Genomic DNA, 12,862 nt, shown 5'->3' on the forward strand with positions numbered 1-12,862 from the left:
TTATGGGCCCTGTTTTAAGGCCTGTGAACAGCCCTCACTGCTCTGAGAATTAGGTGTAGGTGGAGGTTCATCTTTAAAGCCTGAAGGCATTACGTCTTTTGCAGCAGGTGGTGGCCCATAGTCTTGGGGACCATGAGTTGGAGGTGGTAATGGGGCACCAGGAATGAAGTACTCTCTTGGGCCAAATGAACCTAAAGGTCTAAATGGTGCTGGTGCGGGTCCTGGAAAAAAATCACGAGGGTCAAAAGGCAAATCCCGTTTTCCAGGTGGAACACCTGGTGCATATTCTCTGAAGCCTATTGGTGGACGCATACCAGGACCTGGAAAATAAAAAGGAAGTTATGTAAATACCCAGAAATTTCTGAACTAGGGTGATTTCAAGTATAGTCTTTAATTTCTCCCAAGCCTAGAACATCAACTGGTGAACATCCTGACTTGCCAGACGAGGCAAACTGAGATGGAACAAGTTTAGGTTATAGCCTTTGACCAACCAGCCATGAAGCAACATATTAAGGATTTAAACATGGCTCTACCTATCTCCAGGCTTGTCTTTTTTCCTTCCCTACTATATAATTGCAGAATTATTTCTATCTCACAAGAGCTCCATTTATATTTGGAAGTACTATATTACCATGATAAGATGATAGATTATGAAATAAGAACTTTACTACGTCAAAGAAATTTTGATAAAAGGAAATTCCACTATTTATTACTGTATCCATTAAAAATTCATGAAGTATTTCAGCATGGACTTTACACATGCCATCAGAATCAAGGTGCATGCCCTCCTGGAAAAGGCCTTCCACAGCCACCTAATTAAATCAGCAACATTTATTAGGTCACTGTTAAATCCTCCTCTTTAACACTTCCCTGTGACTTTTCTCAAGGTAAGGAGGGTTTGATTTTACCTTTTCTATATTCTATAACCTACTGCTTATGCTTCCATTATGGGTGATTACAAACTTTATATTATAGGATTTTCATATCTGTGACAAAATTTTAAGTTATGGCATTTGTGTCATCCACCTTTCCATCTATTGCAGTGCATATCAACAGATTTTCAACAAACATCTGCAGAAGTAATATTTCTGGCTTTTCTGTATATAGCCCCTTATCCTTGTCTATGAGAGATAGCTATTGCCTATCTCAGTATAAGATTATGTAGTGTCCCATATGTCCCAGAAAACTGGAGGAAAAGTTAAAATGTACTCAGCTTTATCCTTTCATTGTAAAGACCTGAGATAGCAACCAACTGTTTTAGCAAGCAATAGAAATGAAAGATGAAGGTGATTTATAAGTCAATCACTACTGTTCAGTTCATCATACCAAATGGTGGAGGAATTGGCCGAGGCCCAAAAGGCCCACCGAGCTGAAGTGGTGGTCCATACCGAATGGGAGGTGGTGGAGGCCATCCCATCGGGGGGCCCACGAAGGGTACCCCTGAGAAAGGAGGAGGCCCTTTCATAGCCATATGAACCTGCAATTTAAGATTTGAAAGCAGTTAAAAGTTTTAAAGTTCCTATGTATTAAGACAAAGTACCAACAGCGATAAAAGCTAAAACCCAAAACAGGCACCTGTCCAGAGAACACCATCAGTGCAACAAAACTCTACCCACCCCTCCTGTGTATTCCCACTGACAGCTTACAGAAGTTGGAAGGATGCCACAAGAGGGAGCAGTTTGTTACTGATTATATCTGCACAGGAAAGGGAAAGGCAAGAAGACTGGCAGAGGTTATTAACAGAGGTGATTTCTGACCAGTATGTCATGCTGAATTCACTACAATCTATTTCAAAGGGAGTCCCCCTCCCCATCACTTCCCTTTCATCACAATAGCTCATTACTTCCATATTAAAAATGAACAGAATAAAATGAAAAATCCATTCTCTACCCAGGTAATAATAGCTACTATTCAGAGTATCTTCAGTAAGTCTTTCATATATTATTCAACCTCTGAGATCTTTAAGTAGACTGTCTTGTTTTAAATAAGAGCAAAAGCAAATGGAATATCATAATTTGTTGAAGGCCACACTGCATATTAAAGGAACTCAATCCCAGGTTTGCCTCCAAGCCATGCCTTTCCCACCTCTACTCCTCTCTAACAATGGGTCTTTTCTCTCTTTTAAATCTTCTACTACCAAAGGGGTTTAGGGTCTTATCTAAGCTGCCCTTAGATTTCTCTAGAGATGTATATTCCTGGAATATATATACACTGGAACTTGAGAAGTATTTTCCATCACAGTGCTATATACACAAATTAGGAAGACAAAGCTTTAATATTTACATTCATTTACTGTACACCATTTGAGATATTGATTTATCATTTCCTATGAGTAGTGGGTTTGAAACTAAATAATTAAAATTTATTTTGTTATAGAGCTGCAGAAGACCTACCAGATATAATAGCAACACAGTTACAAGAGAATACACTTATGTGAACAAATGAGACCATTTCTTGGGACTGGCTCAAGAGGTCATTTTAGATGATCATTGTTTCATTGAAACAGTATTTCAATTTCAGAAAATCTGATACCAATCTAATTCAAATCACTCAAAATAGGGTTTGCACAAATGGAGGAATTCTTAAATAACATTCTTCCAAAAAAATAAAAAAATATATGAATTATATAATTTATAATGAATTTACTTTGCCTTAGAACATTCAACACAAAACACCATATAAAGTTAGAGTGATAACTTTTCACATTCTGTAGTTCATTACAGTTGTACACACTTAAGCAACATTCCCAAGTTAAGGAGAAAAGTAAGCTCAATATTGCATGCAGTTTACAGCAAACAAGATCAGTGTCATGCTCTGAATATCCTTCCCAGAAATGCACAGAATAAAACCCAATTCAGTTCTCAACCTCTAAGCATCCAACTGGATGCTCAGTCAAAGAAGTAATGGTGGAGACTGAGGGGGTCTCAGGTTCTTGGGGAACAGTTTGCTTTTTAAAAAACAAATGGGATTGTACAAATAGAACACAAAGAAGGATAAAGCAAAGAGCAAGTACTGTAGGAAAGCTACATGTTCCTGCATGACCACATGATTCACAGTAACTACAGAACTTACCTTGCCCTCATTCGTAACCTTAGCTGGAGAAGAACTTCTGGAGCTGCTGTTCATGTGAGGTGGAACACATCCTGGGTCTGTTAGAGATCAAAGAATGGATTCAGACTTATTCTAACATGAAAAGAATAAAAATCATCCATCCACAATTACAGATTCTTTGAAATTACTTGGTCCCTTTACCAGAGGCAACAGGTTTCCCAGATGCCTCAGAAGACCAGTACGAGGTAAAGGTCCATCCATTGACCCTTGGGAAAGAAAGATCAGAGCCCTTGTATGTATTTTTCAGAAGAAATAAACCACTGGTGGACAGGTCAGGATTCAACAATACCTAGAAAGCAAAATGAAAAATGGGTTGCCCAGAGGTTGGGGTCATACCTCAGTTGTAGAGTGTTTGCCTAGCATGTGTGAGGCACTGGGTTTGATTCTCAGCACACATTTAAAAAATAAATAAAGATATCATGTCCATCTACAATTAAAAATATTTTTTTTAAAAAAAATGGGCTGCCCAATACGTAAATCACAATTTATGAAGAGACTTAAGTAAAATAAAGAACTGCCTTGGGTTGATAGAACAGCAGATTAATAAGTATTGGTCCTAAACTTTAAGCTATAGACTTGAAGTATGTGTAGGCTGGCTTTTCTTTAGTCTGTATAACCTGACTTCCAATCTTACCAAGACTACAGTCCTATTTAGAATTGGAAATAAGACTCAGTATTTTCATGTAGGAAATAAAGTATGCTACATAAAGTTTAAGGCTACTTTTATAATATTTGGGAAAGGAACACCATAGAGATTTAATTTAAAGATAAAGGTTTACACTTCACAGAGTAAAATTTAAAAGAAAAAAACAATACAGAGACCTCCAGGAAAAAAAAAATGTTTTCTATTCTAGAACAGATTTTACAGAAAACATTCACTAAGATAAAGTAAGAAATTATCTTCTATATATTGTACAGGCCCAAATTATATGTTTTCATTAAAATATTCAAAAGGGAAAAAAAAAACCAAAACCTTGAAGCAACATGTGAATGCTAACCAAATCCGTTTCTAGGCATATCTTTTCGATTAAGAGTAGCAGAAGGAGGTCTCCCAGCTGGCTCTGCTGTCAGTGGAGGGGAACATTCTCCACCACTCAAGGGGGATGGACCAAAAGAGCCATTATGGCTCAGTGGACCTAAAGACAACAATGCCGTGCTACTACTTTAAGGCAGCCTTCTCCCTGACACCAACCCTCACCTCCCGCTTTAGCAAATCATTCAGATTATTTCATAACCATTACACACAGAAATAAAAAGTAATTTACATACATTATGCACCAAGAAATAAAATAGCTCCTTTTACAAAGTGCCCCCTACCTCTCCGAGGAGGATTTTGTAAATTTGGTCTTCCCGGCATAGGTTTTACAATCACGGGTTCATCTTGCCGCACTGCCATCTTTTGGGTCATTTCCAATAGTCTTGAATATTGAGAAAGAATGGGCTGAATTATGAAACAGCAATCTATTCCTTCATAGATAATATCTAGGATAACCTTAAAACACTATAAAACATATAGTAAGATACCAAAATCACATACTTCTGTCTCAAATCAGCAGCTTCCCTTTTCTCTTCAGCTATAGCTCTTTCTGCAGAACGAGCTTTGAGCTATTAAAGAGAAAATATTCAAATTCAGTTGCGGTAGGCTATGCACAAAATAAAGAAAAGGGGGAAAAAATCTTACCCAATTATCATGAGCTTTCTTCTCATGCATAGCAATCTGAAAAAGACAACACATTAAAAAAATATGTTTTTAGGGACTCATTATAATAGCCTATAATTGTATTAGATATCAAAGAATTCTGCAACTACAGGACAGTATTAATTACTACCTGGTTTTTAAATGAGCGCTCAGTTTTCTGTAGTTCTTTTTCCATCTCTTCAATTCTCCGCCTAAGAATTACAACAATTGAATAACATTTGAAACATTCTGACCATTTTCCCTTTATTCCATCAGCTATACTTTTAAAGACTTTATCATACATAAGAAAAACATTTCTATGGTTATATGAATCCAGTGTGATCAAAACTAATACTACAGGCCAGGTGCAATGCCACATGCCAGTAATCCCAATGATTGGGAAGCTGAGGCAGGAGGATCACAAGTTCGAGGTCAGTCTCAGCAATTACGTGGGAACCTATGCAACTGAGACCCTGGCTCAAAGTAAAAAAAAGGTCTAAGGATGTAGCTTAGTAGTAAAGCACCAAAAATAAATAAATAAATAAATTAATTAATTAATTAAATAAAAACCTAATACTAATAACTTCTTTATCATTTAATTGCTAGAGATTCTGAATGATAAATTATAGTTTCCTTAACTGTTCATGAGTGTGTTCTCAAGTAATTCTGCTAGAAATATCTTCCTCCTTAAAACTTTTTTTGTTTTTTTCAAATTATATCCATAGAAGATTTCCAAGGTCTATCAAATGCCACACTTTTGTGGGTCTTGATACATCACACAGCAAACTGATTTCTTAAAGAATTACTACAACATACAAAACCCCCAGAACTGTTTGCATTGACCAAGTTCCCTATGGTCTTGCCCATTAGGTATAAGTAAATCTTTGTTAACATTTTTCATTTGTTAAGTTGAAATTTATTTTTTCTCCTGTGTGAATTGAATGTATTCATATCCTCTCGTTATTTATACTTCCAAGCTATTTTCTTCTATCTACACAATGTAAAAAAAGATTAAAAAGAAAGCTAACACTAGTTCATTAGACACTGACACCCTCCTTTAGAAACTGAACTCACTTGTAATTTTTAACTTCCTGTACAGCAGAAACCACCTTTTCATCTGCAGCTGACAGCTGCTGCTCTTTTTCTAGTCTCTCGTATTCTTCTTGGCTCAGTTTCCTAAAATAAAGCCAGTTATCAAATCAAAAGTTTTTCTTTGTGAATATCACTTCCCACAATTCTATAAAATGCTTAGGCACATAAAATAGAAATTCAAACCTGCAATTTCGTAAATCAAACTCTGGCAAATCACTTACATTTTCTAACTTCTCCTCTTAATTCTCTACTTACCAGTAAATAAAATAAATGTGAAAACAACATGTGCCCCAAGGGCAAGTCTCCTGTGTGTAAGATAATAAAAACTCACTTTACTTCAATGTGGAAGATCAGGACTGATCAACCTAACATAATTAAACATATTAGGATAAAGCAGGGGATAATTATTTTCTCGTTTCTGCCATGGGTAGGACACTAAGTATATCTTTGTCATGGGGGAACTCTTCTCAATCCAAGACTGGTACCATAATAAAGATATAGTCAGTCAAAGAAAAAATCTTCTAGAATATGTGTTTTAGCTATGCAATTAACCACAGAACATTTTTCACACTTTAGATATCTATTTCAAAAGAATTGTAATTAAGCAAAAAGACCAATCTGAGTTTTGATAATGTCTGTCAACTAGAAAAAGAAGCCAAACTGACCCACGATCAGAGTATTATCTACTGACAAGTTTTAACTCTGATCATGAAACTCAAGATGTTCATCTACTGAGACAAAGGTAGCCACATTTAATGATTTAAAAAATACTATTTTCTGCTATTCTTGTACTACCCTCTTTAGCCACAGTTCCAATTCAAAAGATAATTAACTTGAAACTTAATTTTCCATAAATCAGAAGAACTATATTAAAAAAGGATTATTGATATCAAATAGAAAAAGGGGATTATATATTCATATATAGCTTCTCATTTAATTCTTCAGCAAGTATTTTATGAGTGGCTATAATATACTAGTTACCTTGTAAGATGCTAAAGAATAAAAGAGTTCACTGTTTCAGGTATAAATGATGCCTAAAGGAATATAATAATTTTCCCCACTGGCTTAGGAAGGAATATGGGGAAAACTGAATCTTGAAGGACAGAGAGAATTTTGTTTCCAATTATCAAAGAGTTAGTCTGAGGAGCACTAAGAACAATCAAAACATCTTTATAAAAATATAAAATGTGTTTGAAGGGATCCAAGCTAAAAAGGCAGTGGAGATATATGGATGTGGCCAAGATCCATTAGAAAAAGGAATCTCAGAATTACAAGTAAGGCTGGCACTTTAAGGTACTTTTCTCCTACGTTCACCCACATATTGAAGATAACACAAAGATGTAATGAGTCTGAACTAAGCCTTCATCAAATTCCTGGGCTTAGAGGAAAAAAAGAAGTGTTTGGGGCTACAAATAAAGGGACCCTTAATAAAAGCCCTAGCCTTTGAGATTAGATTAGAAAGTACTGCACACTTAAGTGATGAACAGACAAAAAATCCAAAAGGAACAATACTGAAACATTGAAAAGACAAGACACTTTTGAATTATCTTAATTGCTGACTAAGTTTAAAGTGACAATCTTACTCAAGTAACCTCAAAACTTTTCTATAAGAAGATAAATTTATCTTAGTCCTCAAATTTCATCTATAATTATCACAACAATGTTGGCTAATCAAAACTGACCAGGCACTCCATAAGACAAAATTCTGTGAGAAAAAATCCCACAGAAAAGGAAACCACCTAATGGGGTTATCCGCACTTGTTTTAAAATCACTGTGCTTTATATAATCAAAAAAGTAAAGTCAAGATTATGAATTTCAGGGCTGGGAATATAGTTTAGTTGGTAGAGTGCTGCCTCACATGCACAAGGCTTTGGGTTCAAACCCCAGCACCACAAAAGAGGAAAAAAAAAGGATTATGAATTTTGTCAAAGGATTAGAAACTATAAAACAAAGAAATAGTTGGGTGTGGTGACCTACCTACAGTCGAAGATACTCAGGAGGCAGAGGCAGAATGATGAGATTAAAGATAGCTTGGAAAGCAGTAAGACCCTAGTCCCTTATGAGAAAGAGCAAGGAGTCTGGGGAGGTAGCTCAATAGCAGAGCACATGGCTCAAGGTCCTGGGTTTGAGCTGTAGTACTGAAATAGGACTGGGGTTGTGGCTCAGTGGTGAAGCACATGCCCCACATGTGTGGGGCACTGGGATCAGTCCTCAATACCACATAAAATACATAAAATATTGTGTCGGGCTGGGGATGTGGCTCAAGCGGTAGCACGGTCGCCTGGCATGCGTGCGGCCCGGGTTCAATTCTCAGCACCACATACAAACAAAGATGTTGTGTCCGCCAAAAACTAAAAAATAAATATTAAAATTCTCTCTTTCTCTCTCTCTTAAAAAATCCTATAAAAATAAAATAAAATATTGTGTCCATCTACAACTAAAATAATATTTTAAATCCTGAATTTTAAAAAATCCTAAACTCAATGAATGATTTTAGCAGCAGATTTGGAAAAAAGACAAATCTCTACTTATTACAACTAGAAGAAATTGTAAATAATCTTAAGATAAAATTATCTATTAGTTCACACAGTGATAACAATAACAAACAATGAAAATCTTACTTTTGTAATGCCATCTCATTTTGCTGGTAGAGTTCATTTAAAATCTCCACTTTCTGCCTAAGAGTTTTGCATTCCTCTTCCAGTCCAACTTTAGAAGACCGTAGTGAATTGCAGTCACTTTCTAATTTCTTTATTTGGTCTGTAAAGGATAAAACAGCTTATCTCTATATGTGTACAAGTACTTAAGAACTTGTTTGAGGGAGTAGTGCCAAGAAAAGTAAGAAGCATAAAAGCAAGAAGCCATTCTTTATCTTTCCATTAAAATTTTAAGACTTTCCAACATGGCAATTTCTTCTCAAGAAGAACCCACCTTCTAAATTACATTTTGTGGACATCGAGGCTCTTAGCTTAAGTTTTAAAAGTTTTAGATCGTCTTCAACTACTGATATTGTAGTTTGTGTCTAAAAATTGCAGAAAAGAGAGGTATTCTTAAAAGTGAGGCACAGGAAGAATTCACAGGCACTATGGGACTCTTACAAAGAACTATACCCGAGAGACATCCATCATCTGCTTAATTTGATCTTTGATCTTCTCATTCCAATCACCTAAAAAACAAAAGACTTTAGCTTTTTCTTTCCTTACTTTTAACTCTATATTCTCCTAACTTCCCCAAACTAAATAATGATTGTGTTCAAACACTGGAAGAAAAAAAATCAATTAAATGATTAAACTGATTAGACTAATGACTTTTCAGAGAATTGCAAGCTTAGATTTAAAAAAAAAGAGAGAGAGAGGTGAATTTCAGGTTGGGGTTGTGGCTCAGTGGTAGAGTGCTCACCTAGCAGGTGTGAGGCACTGAGTTTGATCCGCAGCATAAAAATAAATAAAAGTACTGTGTCTGTCTTAAAAACAAAAGAAAAGGTGAATTTCTAGTTTGCACAACTAAAATGTTATCTATGCTATTCTTGTAAGATAAAAGCTTTTCTTCTCTCTCAGATCTATCTTCACCTGGGCAAGTAAGTGTCTCGTTTAGAAAGATTCAATCCTATATTTTCTCCCTGAATCTACTACCAGGTGTGGTTTGAAATACTTGCTATGTAAGCAATATCCAACTTGGGAGAAAACATCTGGAAATATTTTCCTCATCAGTAAACACTGTTACACTCCCTCTCTAGCTTTCTGATAGTCTCTAGCCTCTGTTCTCACAGCCTTAGTTTATGGTTCCAACTGCCTCTGGACTCTTAAGACTGACTGTGGACCTTAAAACCACAGAGCCATAGAGATGATGAGTATCAAAATCAAGTATTATCTGCATAAGTTAAGAAATAAATTTCTCTTACTGTACAATGTTCAATACTTAGAGGTATAGGATGTGACTATTGTAGCTGCAGTGTACTTACTAGTTTTCAATGGGATAGAAAAAGTCAGTGTTCTTCACATGCCTATTGCTACATTACACCCCAGCAACCGACCTCTGCCAATGCAACAGACATATCTATAGATCCAGTGATATGTGTCTACAACCCTGAAGCTTAAGAAGAAATTCAGCCAGCTGAAAAGTGGCATCTGTATACTTAATTAAAGACAGGGAAGCAAAAAAGGATTCAACCTCCCTGAGTCTGATCTTACCTGCTCTCTCTCTATTGGTTAATTCATCTGACTCATCTTTTCTATTTTGATCCTCAAATTTAGATTCACATTGTAACCGATTCAACAGTGTGATGTAATTAGTCAAAGCCTAGAAAAGAAGCAAAAGGTTGGAAGACTCTCGACTTTAATTCAGAAGATTTCAGGAGAATTCATGAGATGAAACATGTATTTGGAGTATAAACTTATTTTAATAGTATCATCTTTGTGACTAAGAGCTACTTGTAAATCTTTCTGGGACTTCTCAAATGATTTGATTTGTTCACTGAGCTCATCATGTGATGTACTCCAGTCTTTGACTTCCTGCTGCAACTGAAAAGTCAAAACACATGAATTCCTATGGGTTAGGTAGGGGTTTCTGCACTGGATACATTAGGACTACAAGACTTAGACAAAGAAATAGAGAGCCATACTCCTTGGTGAACTGCCTCAATCGAGGGGTTTGAGACCTTGGTTAAGGAAGAGGGCAGAGTGGCCCCAACTCTCACAGCTGCAGTAAGAACATCCGAGCTATCAGGAAGTTGACCCTGTTTTATTGCATTCCCCAGAAAATTGCTGTCAATTCAAATAATTTACCTCCAGCAGGAATGGCTGGGCACATATGAGTGTCTCCTAAATTTAGATTCCTTATCATGTAATCTTCCCTTGGCCAGTGAATCAGTAACTACTCAAAACAGGATCATAAAATACTTAATTTTCTGGTTTAAAAAGTTTCTTTGAGGCTATGCAAGTTAATAACTGATTGACATTTGATAAGAAAAGCAATAACCCAAAAATCCAAAACAGATGGAGAACATATATATGCACTCAATTTGGGGAGCATTGTTTAAACTTTGCATATCTAGAAAAGGTCCTACATGAATATTCCTTACCTCAGAAACAGATCCAAGAAAGATACAAGATAATGATATTCACTTCTCTAGTTTACATTATGTATGACATCAAATTTTCTTTACCTGCTCTTTCTCCTTCTTAAGCATGGCATTTTCTTTCTGAAGCTTACAGCATTCCAACTTCACCTTCTCTTCACGAAGCTTAGCTTCATTAAGGATAATTTGAAGCTAATGCAAAACACTACAGTTAGTGAATTAATTCCAAAGAAAAAACAAAGTTACACTTTCCCAAACCAGACATCATATAGTTCTCATTTTTTGCACATTTTAGCACACCTCAAATTTTTGGTCCGCAACAAAACTAAGATGTAGTATTAATATCCGTTAGCAAGAGTTGGCAGCTTTACCTCTGAAAGTTCAGAAGTATTCACTGAAATGACATCTTTAAGCTTCTCTATAGATTTCTTATTTTCCATTATCTGCCAGGTGAAAACAGAACACAAAATATGCATTAGGATTTCAGTAGAAATACTGATATATATATATAAAAAGATAAACACAACAAAATATTTGTCAAGCCATCCCATTACATTTCAGGTAAATGCAGGGGATCCAGCTTTGGACTAAGCAAAAAATCAAGAACTGAAAGAGATGAGGGAAAATGAAGTCATAAATATTTCATGGCATCCACAACCTTACTGTTTATGAGATAACCAGAAAAAAAGGTCAAAGTATAGAAAACCATAATGCAATAAGTAAATAAAATGTTTTAAAGCTTACTTGGGGATAAGATATTTCAGAACACACTCTCTACTATCTTTTGCAACTTTTATGTAATTACAGAAACTTATAGAAATTGAAAATGAAATATGTAAGTAAAATTTTTTAAGTACAGAAAATTGATTAATTCATTACTCTTTCAAGTAAAAAGTAAACAAATACTGTTCAACTGGACAATAGTTTTTTAGTTGTTCTGCATGTTTCCAAGGGCAGAGCAAAGCAATATGAAAATTATCCAAGGTTGAGAATAAAAATATTTCCTAGGCCCATAAAAATAATTTGTTGTATCAGTACTTAAAAGTTCCACAAAATGGGCAGAAGTGGGTTCAACTTCCTTGACTCCTAATCTTACTTTAGTTAACAGCTGGACTAAGTTCAACTTAACCAATTTTACAAAATATTTCAAAAGCCAAATTGCAGTAACACTTAGCAGCAAAACTCTTACCAAGTCCTGATTCTTAGCTTTCTGTTCTCGCTCAGATTCTAACATAACATGAAGACTTTTAGCTCTCTCATCCAGAAGTTCTTTAGCTTTTTCAAGAAGCTTCATTTTATCCTGGAAGAAAAAAGGTGTCAAGATTACTCACTCATTACATTTACTTTTGAGTTTAGAATGTAATTCCCCCCAAAGAAGGGATTTTTACCTTATATCTAGTTACTTCATCAGAAAGAATCATATTTTGTTTCATGGTCTCTTGGACCTGTTTCTTTGATTCCTTCATCTATGTAAATAAAGCATTCAGAATTAAGATACACAAATTATAGTGCTACTATACAAGTTACTTCCAGACAAGTGACCCTTTCCAGAAGAAAGCTATACTTAATACATATGACTGCTTAGAATTTGGATGATTTGTAGGAAATAATGAAACAAAAATTTTAAAATACGATTTTTAAATTAAAACAGGTAGAAATGATTCAAGCTAGAACCAAGGGAGAAAGAAACAAAAAAATAATTATACCTTCTGTTCATAATTTGGCAATTTCTGCATTAGTTCTTCATTTTCTTTCATGAAATTGTTCACCTTTTTGGAAATTTGCTGTTCATTGACTAAAAGGGGGAAAAATACACAAGATTATTACAATCACTAAATGAAATTCAATTACTCAATCTACTAAAAGCAAAGACATGTTATATGGTACTATGAGGAAATACTTC

General features: G+C 35.3%; 1 pseudogene; it reads right to left on the reverse strand.

The window, feature by feature from the left end:
* Window positions 1–12,862, reverse strand: part of LOC144252789 (transport and Golgi organization protein 1 homolog) — a 34,179-nt pseudogene continuing 21,317 nt past the window's right edge.

Source organism: Urocitellus parryii, unplaced genomic scaffold (assembly GCF_045843805.1).
Source record: "Urocitellus parryii isolate mUroPar1 unplaced genomic scaffold, mUroPar1.hap1 Scaffold_59, whole genome shotgun sequence".
Taxonomy (NCBI): Eukaryota; Metazoa; Chordata; class Mammalia; order Rodentia; family Sciuridae; genus Urocitellus; species Urocitellus parryii.